General features: G+C 51.0%; 1 long non-coding RNA gene across 2 annotated transcripts; it reads right to left on the bottom strand.

The window, feature by feature from the left end:
- Positions 1-6,371: 6,371 nt before the first annotated feature.
- Positions 6,372-10,249, bottom strand: LOC144221632 (uncharacterized). Of its 2 annotated transcripts, XR_013332118.1 has the most exons (4): positions 9,706-10,249; positions 8,624-8,695; positions 6,836-7,098; positions 6,372-6,750 (listed from the first exon to the last, which is right to left on the bottom strand). It is a non-coding gene; the product is annotated as an uncharacterized LOC144221632 (long non-coding RNA). The 2 variants fall into 2 exon arrangements; XR_013332119.1 differs by lacking the exon at positions 8,624-8,695.
- Positions 10,250-10,483: the final 234 nt, after the last annotated feature.

Raw genomic sequence — 10,483 nt, 5'->3', positions numbered from 1 at the left:
ATATACTCTACACTTTTGGAATGGTGGGATTCATAGCGATTCATAGGATAGTGTAGACATTTGCTGATGTAGCATTGAGTGGTGATACCCAGATCAGATCACGCAGTCATCCCCAGGGAATGGGGGATATCAATGAAGGGTATCACCCTCATTCCTCTAGGGGCCCAGGAAGACAGAAAAGGTGGAGGGCTGCCCGCAGAGCGATGGCCTCTGGGTAGCTGTAGGCCACGGTGCCCTCACCTCTGGGGGAAGGTTGGTTAGCACCGTGGAACTTCTAGCCAGAGATGCGGCCCGATGTGTGGTGACTCAGGCTGACCTGCCTACAGTCCCTAGCTGCCAAAACTGCCCAAGAACCGGGCCACTCACTCTCCCACCTCTCTAGTGAGAAGTAATTCTCCCCAGGTTGACCTTAGGGAATTATCCTTTTTAACCCTTTGCACCAAATAAGTTACTAATCCCCACTGGTTCCTCCCCCCATTATGGTGAGGTCATGTGAGGCTGATGGGTGTGTGATGGTGAATGGCTGGATTTAAGGGTTTGTTTCCCATCCTCCTGGATCCAGGGACTTGTCCAAGAAGCCGTTTGGGAGTAGCGTGTCCCAGGAGAGGAGGGAGCCTGTGCGAGACTCCTGGCCTTCCCTGGGGAGGGCAGCATCTTTGAGGAGGGGATGGTGGGGAAGGAAGGAAGGGTCTCCTCCAGGGTCCTCCCTAAGCTGGGCCCGGCTCGCTGCCAGGTGCAGTCTCCTGGCTCTGAAGGCCTGCTCGCCCCAGGTGAAATCCAGAGCTGAGTACAGGACGGGACTCCGTGTCATTCCCCTTCCTCTGCTCAGGCAGGATTCCTGGCGGATGGAGGCAGAGACGGGGGTGGCCCTGCGGCGTGGCTGGGCTGTGGGCAGGAACCATGACGGATGACTCAGAGCAGCTGTCTTCACGTTTCTGCTCTGTTCAGTGTGTCCTACTTACTTCCTTCTTAGACACCTTCCCTACAGGAAGGTCTGAGGGCCTTTGGTATGAATCAGGCTCCAGTAAATGGGGGCCAAGTCTAGGTTTGACTAGGGGGACTTGATCCTTCAGGGAAGAACCATCTCCAAAACGACTCCCCATCCGGTCTCTCCCACCTCCCAGTTCTCCCAGGGAAGGAGCGGAGGGCTTAGGAGGTGCTCTGGGGCACGCCGGCGTTCCAGGGGGGTGAGGCGGAGCCCCGGGGCTCCAGAGAGTGGGATCGCCGGTTCCCCCAGGGGCGTGACGCCTGCCAGGGCCAGCATGCCTGAGCCCCCCTGTACTGCCAGCCTCCAGGAGAGCAGGCCCCTTCCCCCACCTTTAAAGACATTAGAGACCTCCAAGGTCCGTCTTTGGAAATGAAATGTAGCACAATCTTAGACTGCGTTACCAGGAGCCCTGACCTGCGACCAGGGCTCTTGCTCCGCACCCTGCTGCCCANCCCGCCACCGAGCCACCCTGGGGCTCCAGGCCTCCTGATGCCTCCCGTTCCCTCTCTTCCTCGGCCCAGAAAGCAGCAGAGCTTCAGCAAGGCTGCTCTTCTGTTTCTCTGATTGCTTCCTGCACTGTGCAAACTCTGCGCGAGACATGGCTGCCTTTGCTTGACGATGTAGATGCGTTGCCCTCCGCCCGGGCGCGGGGAGATGACAGTGCATCATTCAGGGCCAGGGTGTCCAGCAAGCATTTCCGTGGCGTCTCCAAGGAGAAGGAGAAGAAGAGGCCTGCCTCCCTGCTGACTCCTCCCTCCATCTCCCTCTCCTCGGCGTTTTCTCCACTACCCAGACCCGTAAAGAGGTTCTTTAAAATGCTGCTTCCTGTACCGGATTCTCTCTCACTGAACGAAGAGGGAGGAGATGGGCATGTAGACCCCCCCCTGCCTTCTCCCTCAAGTCTGCTTTTCACTCAGGTCAGAAGAGGACGGGGCAAAACCAAACACTCATGATTGAAGGCAGGGTGTGGGGAGTCCCGCCCAATCTGGTGAGGCCTGATGGCGGCTGGATTGGCCTGGTCTGGCTGGGAAAGGGTTCTTTTGAGAGTGCCTGAGCATCTCAGAGCAATGTCGGTGATGCCAAAGAGAGCAACTCGGTCTCCCCGGGCACCGACTCTGCCCGCGGGGCCTGCACCCACGCGGCGCGGCTGTTGGCGTGCCTCATGGTGGGACCTTGTTCTCTGACAAAGGGCTTAATCTTTCCATGTAGCAAAGCAACTCCCCCCTCCCCCCGACCCTGAGCTCGGGCTTTTGTGGGCCCAGCATGGCTGTGCCTGTGAGGAAAACCACACCAGTAAGAGAAATTGAACTCTGTCAGGGGCCTAGACTAGCTTGGGGCAAGTGCTTGTTGAAAAGGGTGTTACTGCTTGGGGAAAACATTCCAGGGCTCTAGTTGGAAACTTAGCTGGTAAGACCAGGGGCCTTACCCACCACCCCCCCCCGCCAAGGAGTTCACCCCACTATCAACAAGGGTCCGTGGGACTGGGGCCCAGAGAGTTTGGCTAACAGAGACGGGCCCTGGGGATCCAGGGGCAACAGAGCATCCACCCCGCAGGTCAATGGCCTGGACGACTGGCTACAGGGACGCAAAGGCTGTTATATACAGTTTTGTCCAAAACTGTGACCTTGCGCAAGACTCCTCACTTTTCTGGGCCTCAGCTTCCTCATCTGCAAAATCAGAGCATTTGCTAGTTGTTCCGTGGTTCCTTCCAGGTTTTAAAAGTCTGATCTGGAGCTGAGGAGGGTTTGGAGCCTGGTGCACCTGGTTCCACGGGCTGGAACCTTCCAGCCCCTGGTGCCCCAGCCGGGTGCAGGTCCTCATCCGTCCATGCCCAGAGGCTGCTTCTGACAAGAACTCTGGGAATCCTAACAGACTCTGCTCCCACTTCTTCGTGGTTTCTTCTCCCTCTTTTCTTCTTGCCTAATGATGAGAAATAATTAAGGGTTGTCTACAATGGACAATTTTCACGGTGCTGATGTGATGTCACGACCTCAGCTGCACCCTGTGTAGGTCAGTATCCCCACCAGCAGATGAGACCGGGTCAGTCCTCATTTCCCCTTCTAGAATGACATCCATGGGAGAGTTGAACACCTGAGGCTGTTGAAGGCGATGGTCTCTGATGGGAGGAGAGAGGGCACTTAACTTCCCATCCAAGTATTTTGCTTCTTAAAACCGCTCCTCTCTCCAGAATCTCTCGTCAGACATCGTCTCCGCAGGCAGAGTGGCTGCTTCCTTAGGAAAAGTTGGCCTGATTATTCCATCCACTCCTTTAGAATGTAAATTCACAGGAGGCAGGAACCCCTTTTTTAGAATTTCCAAATGCATCCTGCAAAGAAAGAGATAGCTGATAGGGACTGACAAGCACACTGTTTAGATAAGAAGCAATTAGCCTTTTATATCTGCGCTCTATACATTTTCTATGTGCAGCATCTTCCCAAACTTGCAGTGGCTCCTAGGTGGCAGGTGGACGGCTGGGAAGACTGCCAGCTGTTTCGTCCAACATTCTTGCCAATTCCCTTGAGGAGAAAATTCTTCACATGGCTTCTGCATGTACAATATTTGGGCAGCAAAAAAAAAAACACATGATTAAAGTCAGTTTGAAAATGGTTTCGTGTGTTCCTTTCTGAAGATGGTTCCTCATTCTAGGGGAGAGGAAACAGGTGACTGAAATGAGGAGGCTGCGAAGGCTGAGAGGCAGGAGAGGGCAGAACGTCTGGGAAAAGGGCCTGAAACCTCAACCTGGGCCTCTGAGTCCCGTGTGGGAACTCTGTTGCCACAGGGATGTCCGTGGGCCATGGCATGAGCCTGGGCTGGGCGGCTTCCTGGCTGTTTCCCAGGGTTCCTGCTTACAGGCCCTCAAAGCCTTCTGTCCCCACAGACCCCACAAGGGAGGCGCAGAGTCAAATAGAGGGGAGGTAAGACGGAACTAAGACCGCTGCTTTTGACCCCTCGTACATTTCTTTCTGAGCTCTCAGGTCCAGGATCTCTGCTCAGGCATATGGCGGGGACAGTCTTGTTTATTTCAGCCACACTCGTTACCAGCAGTAGACATAGCAGTTGACCTCTACACTGTGAACTACAGCAATCACTGACCCCTGGAGCACCCCTTCCCCTCCCTGTCAGGAAGGGACAGAAAGGTATGTTAATATTTAATCACTTCTGGGCAGTACCATTTTCCTCCAAGGGCTGGGTCTGTGGGTATAGGAGATGGATAAAGGAAGTGTCCCAATGTCACACGGTTGCCAGGGGCAAGGCTGGCATCCTCCACCCCAAGGGTCTTCCAGCGTGACCACTGCCTTGGCTCTGGTCCGTGACCTTGCAGTTCCAGGGGAAACCCTCTCTTGAGGGAAGGGTCATGAGACCAGGCTCACTATATGAGCCCTTGTGCTTCCCAGGGTTCTGCCTTTCATTTCTTTTCCATGTCTGCTCTCTGGATTATCTGGGTGGGCCCAATCTAATCACTTGGGTCTTTAAAAGTGGAAGTTTATCCCAGCTGTCATCAAAGTGAGATGATTACAGAGGAATGGTCAGAGATGGGTGGTGTGAGGGAAATTAAAGACATATGGAGAGTAAGTCATACCATGTTCATGGATTGAAAGGCACAAGAATTATGAAGATGTCAATTCTCCCCACATTTATCACCAGATTCATTGCACTTTCAGTAAAAGTCTCAACAGGCTTTTTGAGGAAACTGACATACTGATACTAAAATTTATTTGGAAATGCAAAAGACCTTGAATAGCTAAAGCAATTTTGAAAAAGAAGAACCAAGTTGGAAGAGTTATGTGACCTGACTAAGACTTACCATAAAGTAACAGTGTATTGGCATACTGGCGTAAGGATGGACCAATGGAACAGAACAGTGTGTAGACATAGACTTGGCCATATGCATGGCCATATGCATGGCCAATGGACTTTTACAAAGATGCCAAAATAGTTCAAAATCTTTCCAACAGATGGTGCTGCATTTGCATGGAAAAATATGAATCTTGACCCTTCACATTATACCCAAAACTAACTCAAGATCGGTCATAGATCTAAACATAAAAGTTCAAAACTTCTAGAAGAAAATGTGGGGGGGAAATGTTGATAACTTTATGGTAGGCAGTGGTTTCTTGGAACATAAAAAGCACTAGCCCTGAAATATAAATTGGATTTCATCAAGACTCAAATCTCTTTGAAAGACACCATTAAGGCTCCTAATAAAATGATAATTTCATAAATGAACCAAAGTAAAAACAGACAAAAGGTCAGAACAAATGTGCCATAAAAGAAGATATACAAATTGCCAATTGGCACATAAGAAGATACTCATCATCTGGGTGCTTGGGTTGCTCCATCGGTTAAGCAGCCAGTCTCAGCTTGGGTTATGATCTCACGGTTTGTGAGTTCAAGCCCTGCATCAGGCTCTGTGCTGACATCTCAGAGCCTGGAGCCTGCTTCAGTTTCTGTGTCTCCCTCTCTCTCTCTGCCCCTCCCTTCCTCATACTCTATCTCTCTCTTAAATAAACACTAAAAAAAATTAAAAAAGGGGTGCCTGGGTAGCTCAGTTGGTTAAGCGTCCAACTTCAGCTCAGGTCATGATCTCACAGTTTGTGAGTTCAAGCCCCACATTAGGCTCTGTGCTGACAGCTCAGAGCCTAGAGCCTGCTTTGGATTCTGTGTCTCGTTCTCTCTCTGCCCCTTCCCCACTTGCTCGCTCTCTCTCTCTCTCCCTCTCTCTCTCTTTCAAAAATAAACATTAAAAAAAATACCCCACTCATCACCATTATTCATCAGGGAGCTGCCTATCCACTAGAATAGCTCAAATTAAAGACCGGCAATATGAAGTGCTGGCATGGATGTGAGCAGCATTTTAGCTGGAAATATAAAATGGTACAACCACTTGGGAAAACGGTTTGGCCATTTCTTTTAAATTTCTTATACACTTACCACAGGACCTAGCAATTCCTCTTGTAGGTGTTTATCAGGAGAAATGACTACGTATGTCCACCCAAAGACAAAAATGTTCGTGGCAGCTTTATTCATAACAGTCAAAAAATGTGAAACACTACAAACATCTAACATATCTGGTCAAGGTTCAATCAGAGTACAGGAACCACACAGTAATTTGAATAAGGAAAATTTAATTTTAAAAATTATTGGGGCGCCTGGGTGGCTTAGTCGGTTGAGCGTCCGACTTTCGCTCAGGTCATGATCTCGCGGTTCGTGGGTTCGAGCCCCGCGTCGGGCTCTGTGCTGACTGCCAGCTCAGAGCCTGGAGCCTGTTTCAGAGTCTGCGTCTCCCTCTCTCTCTGACCCTCCCCTGCTCACGCTGTCTCTCTCTCTCTCTCTCCTAGAAATAAATAAAAATATTTAAAAAAAAAAAAAATTATTACCCTAGCATTGGAGACATGCTAAGAGAACTCTACAGATCATTCTAAGGCAGGAGAGTATCCAGGGAGGGAACGCATGGGAAGAGGGTCCTCTCCTTCAAGCTGGGATTCACACCTTGTTGAAAAATGTGTAAGGTCTGGCTGATGGTCTCCAGGTCAGCATCAAATATCCCTCTGGGGTGCTGGCGGGAGAGGCTGGCAGGGAGGGCTCCGGGAGGGTCCGAGTCAGGAACCTACTTGCAGGCAGAGTGGTGAAAGCCTGGGGTTCATGTGCCCGTGTCTGGAGGGCCACCGGGAGCCGGAGGGCTGAGGCGGGCAGGCCGGCGCACAGGGGAGTCAATGGTCTGCTCTCCAGCAGGGCATGTGAGGCCTGAGGTTTGCAGAGTCCTGGATGGGAGGGCTGCAGTGAAGTGGGCGCTGGGCTAGGCCTGTGGCTGTGAGCCCACGGGCACTGTGTGCTCTGGATGCATACCTGGGGCAGGGCGGAGAATGTCCCCACGCATTCATCTCTGGCAGCAGGTGCAGTCACAGGAACCGAAGCAAACAGAAGCACCCTGGGCCTGGGAAGGGGAGTTTCTTCCTCCTGCCGCGTCCCTCCAGCGCCACCTACTGCCATCACTCAATATTGTTCTCGGTGCAAGTGAGAAATGCTTCAAAGAGCTATCTTACTACTGCAGAGCAGGTAATGAAGGGTAGATTTGGAGTTGAAAGGCAATGAATCAATAACTGTCACATCTAGCAACAAATGCAATGGAAACATGATTTGGTATATTAATATAATGAGATCCCATTCAGCAGTAAATAGAATGAACTACTGATATACAAAATAACACGGATGAATGGCAAAAACAGCATACTGAATGAATGAAATCAGACACGAAAGGGTAAATCCTGTTATATGAAAGTCCTGACCACACGAGACTAATATATAGGGACAAAATGCCAATCGGTGTTTCCTGAGGATTTGGGGTGGATGATATTGACTGCAAAGGGTCACAAAGACATTTGGGGGCAATCCTGTATCTGGATGTGGTAGCGATTACATATGCGTATACATTTAGCACTGCTACCTTGCACATTTCCGGGTAAGGGCCATTTGAAAAGATCACAGCTTTGGTTAAAACATTGGAAACCTGGGGCGCCTGCGTGGCTCAGTCAGTTAAGCGTCCGACTTCGGCTCAGGTCATGATCTCACAGTTCGTGGGTTCGAGCCCTGCATCGGGCTCTGTGCTGAGAGCTAGCTCAGAGCCTGGAGCCTGTTTCAGATTCTGTGTCTCCCTCTCTCTCTGACCCTCTCCTGCTCACGCTGTCTCTCTCTCTCTCTCAGAAATAAATAAAATACTAATAAAATAAAATAAAATAAAATAAAAAACATTGGAAACCTTCCCTCCTCCTGAAACAGGTGCGTTCTCAGAGTGTGAAAGCCTTGGTGGTCACAGAGGATCATTCTGAATTTCGCTGGGATACAGATGAGACAGTGCACTTGGAAGGAAGTTTCCCGGGAGCCCCCAGCCTTCTCTGAGGGCGGGCCCCTGCATTCGCTCCAGCTCAGCCATCACCAGTCCTGCATCTTCCATGGTTTAGCCGGAGGCCCAGGTGGTGTAAGAGGACAGTTAGCAAGGGAGGTGCCCTTCAAGACGGGCCAACCAACCAGACAAGGATTAGGGACACAGGGAAAGCAACCTGCCTGAGGAAAAGGAACGTACTAAAGATCCCGACAGCTTCTGAAAGCGTGAGGCATTATGGGCTGGCATAATGCCAGCAATGACTGTAATCAGTAAGACTAATAATTTTAAGAACAAATTGCAAAGAAGTTGCAGCAGATGTCTGACAAGCCGCTCTTGTATAAACAAAGCCGGACAAAAGGGCGTTAGCCCCCTTAGCTAATGGTGGCCGGTGCTGGCGATCAAGTAGAGAGTCAACAGTCTTGATTCATATGTGTGTGTGCTTGCCTCAAAACTCCAGAAACTTATAAAAAAAAAAAAGTCTCCTGAGATCCAGGAAAATTTGTGAAATATAGGCTGATTATAAAAGGCCAAAAATTATCTCACAGGTTCGATAAAATCATTCCTAGGTCCTGGGCATAGAACGGCCCAGAAGGAGCTTACTGGACTCACCTTCTGAATATACTTAATGAACCATTTCTCATCCCGACAAGAACACTTGTATGTGAATGATGGGAGATTAGACCCTTTAGCTCAGTGCTCCTAGTGCTGGGCACCCGTCCCCGAGGACTCTCACATGGTGCCACAAGTGGTACCTGTACGAGGATGGCTGGTTTGGAACCGTCCACAGTGGTGAAGAGTCAGAGCATCCGGGCGTGTGGCTGCCCCTGGGGAAATGCATGAGCGTAATCGGGGAGATGCTGGGCAGGAGACAGTGCAGAAGTTAGAAGCGGAGATCTCTCTCTCTCTCTCTCACACACACACACACACACACACACACACACACAACATAGGCACATCTTGAAAATAGAGTGCTGGGTGAAAGGTAGTAAACAGAATGGAGCCTCGTGCCTAATCTCACGTATGAAAATTAAAAATATGGCTCACAAAACAGCACTACAGATTTTGTGAGAATACATACACATACGTGTCAAAATATTTTGAATAGTGTTTTCATGAGGGAAGGAGAAGTGAGAAATGGGCATAAAAGTGAATAAATAGAACAAGAGAGGGGCCTTACTCAGGCCAATGATAAAAGCATGTTAGGGACCAAAGAGAATGATCAACTCAGCCCTCTGCTCCTGATTGGAAAAAAAAAAAAAAAAAAGGTTCCTCAGGGCACCTGGATGGCTCAGTGGGTTAAGTATCCGTCTCTTGATTTCGGCTCAGGTCATGATCTCGTGGTTCTTGGGATCAAGCCCTGTGATGGGCTCAGCGCTGAGTGTGGAGCTAGCTTGGGATTCTCTCTCTGCCTCTGTCTCTGTCTCTCTGCCTCTCTACACAAACAAACAAACTTGGAAAAAAAAAAGCTTCCTCATCCCAGGAAAAATGTGTTCTATGACCAAATGGACTTCAACCCATCAACATGATATAGAAGCCAACTGAGAGAGCAGCACCAAGTTTTTCAGATCGCATAAAAGGACTGGAAAGCAGAACGTCTCAGAACATTCCATCCACACCATCATCAGGCCAAAGCTGCCTGGACCTCCCGTGCTGATCCCGTGCTGACCTGGCCCCGGGGGTGCGCACAGGTACCTGTGTGTGTACCAGTGTCCTTGACTTAAGTGTTGCGATGAATAATAAGATCCTCATTTTATATCATGTAAGGAATGGACACGGAGGCCTATGCTGTCCTCAGGCAGCAAGATAACCAGGGCACAGGGAGAGAGACCCTTACCTGAGGGGAATGTCCCTGCCGGTCACATCCAGTGTCCCCCATGTTCACCAGGATGCTGGGCACCACCTTCCCAGGATGTCTGGGAAGGACATGAGGCCTCCACGACGGAGTGAGGGAATCACTGGGCCTGGGGAGGGCTGGGGGGCACGTGTCCGAGCAGGAGGGGGGGAGGCCTATCCAAGGCCCGTGCAGGTGGGGGAAGAAGCAGGGTGAGGAGGAGGGGCAGGGGTAAGGGGAGAGGTGTGGGAGGAGAGGGGGGCCAGCCGGAAGAGGCGATGCAGGTGAGAGGGAGAGGGGGGAGGCAAGTGTTGCGAGGAGCAGAGGGGCAGGCAGGGGTGGAGGGGCCCCAGGCGTGGAGGTGGGAAGGGGTGAAACTGGTGGGCATGAGGCAAGAAGAGAAGCAGGCTGGTCTGAGTGACTGGCGACGGAGGCAGACACAGCCTGGAGAGGCGGGGATGTGCTGGGGGCAAGAGGCAGGACAGGGGGCAGCGAGGGGGCAGGAGAGGTGTGAGAGGAGGACGCTGGGCAGAAGCAAGGCAAGGCAGCTTCTGCACGGCTCGCAGGTGAGAACTAGGGGCCTGGGTGACGGCTTCCGTGTTCTGCATTCTTTCTTTGCTTGATTCCATTGTGACTCAGATTCCATCAAAAGAGAGTCCAAGGTTCTACAACATTTTGACATGGAAGGCGCTTTTGAGATCCCGGAGTACAGCTTTCTCCATCTTACAGATTAAGAAGCAAAGGCCCAGGGGCGCCTGGGTGGCTTAGTTGGTTAAGCGTC

Source organism: Crocuta crocuta, unplaced genomic scaffold (assembly GCF_008692635.1).
Source record: "Crocuta crocuta isolate KB4526 unplaced genomic scaffold, BGI_CrCroc_1.0 scaffold367, whole genome shotgun sequence".
Taxonomy (NCBI): domain Eukaryota; kingdom Metazoa; phylum Chordata; class Mammalia; order Carnivora; family Hyaenidae; genus Crocuta; species Crocuta crocuta.
This window is presented reverse-complemented; position numbering and strand designations above follow the sequence as displayed.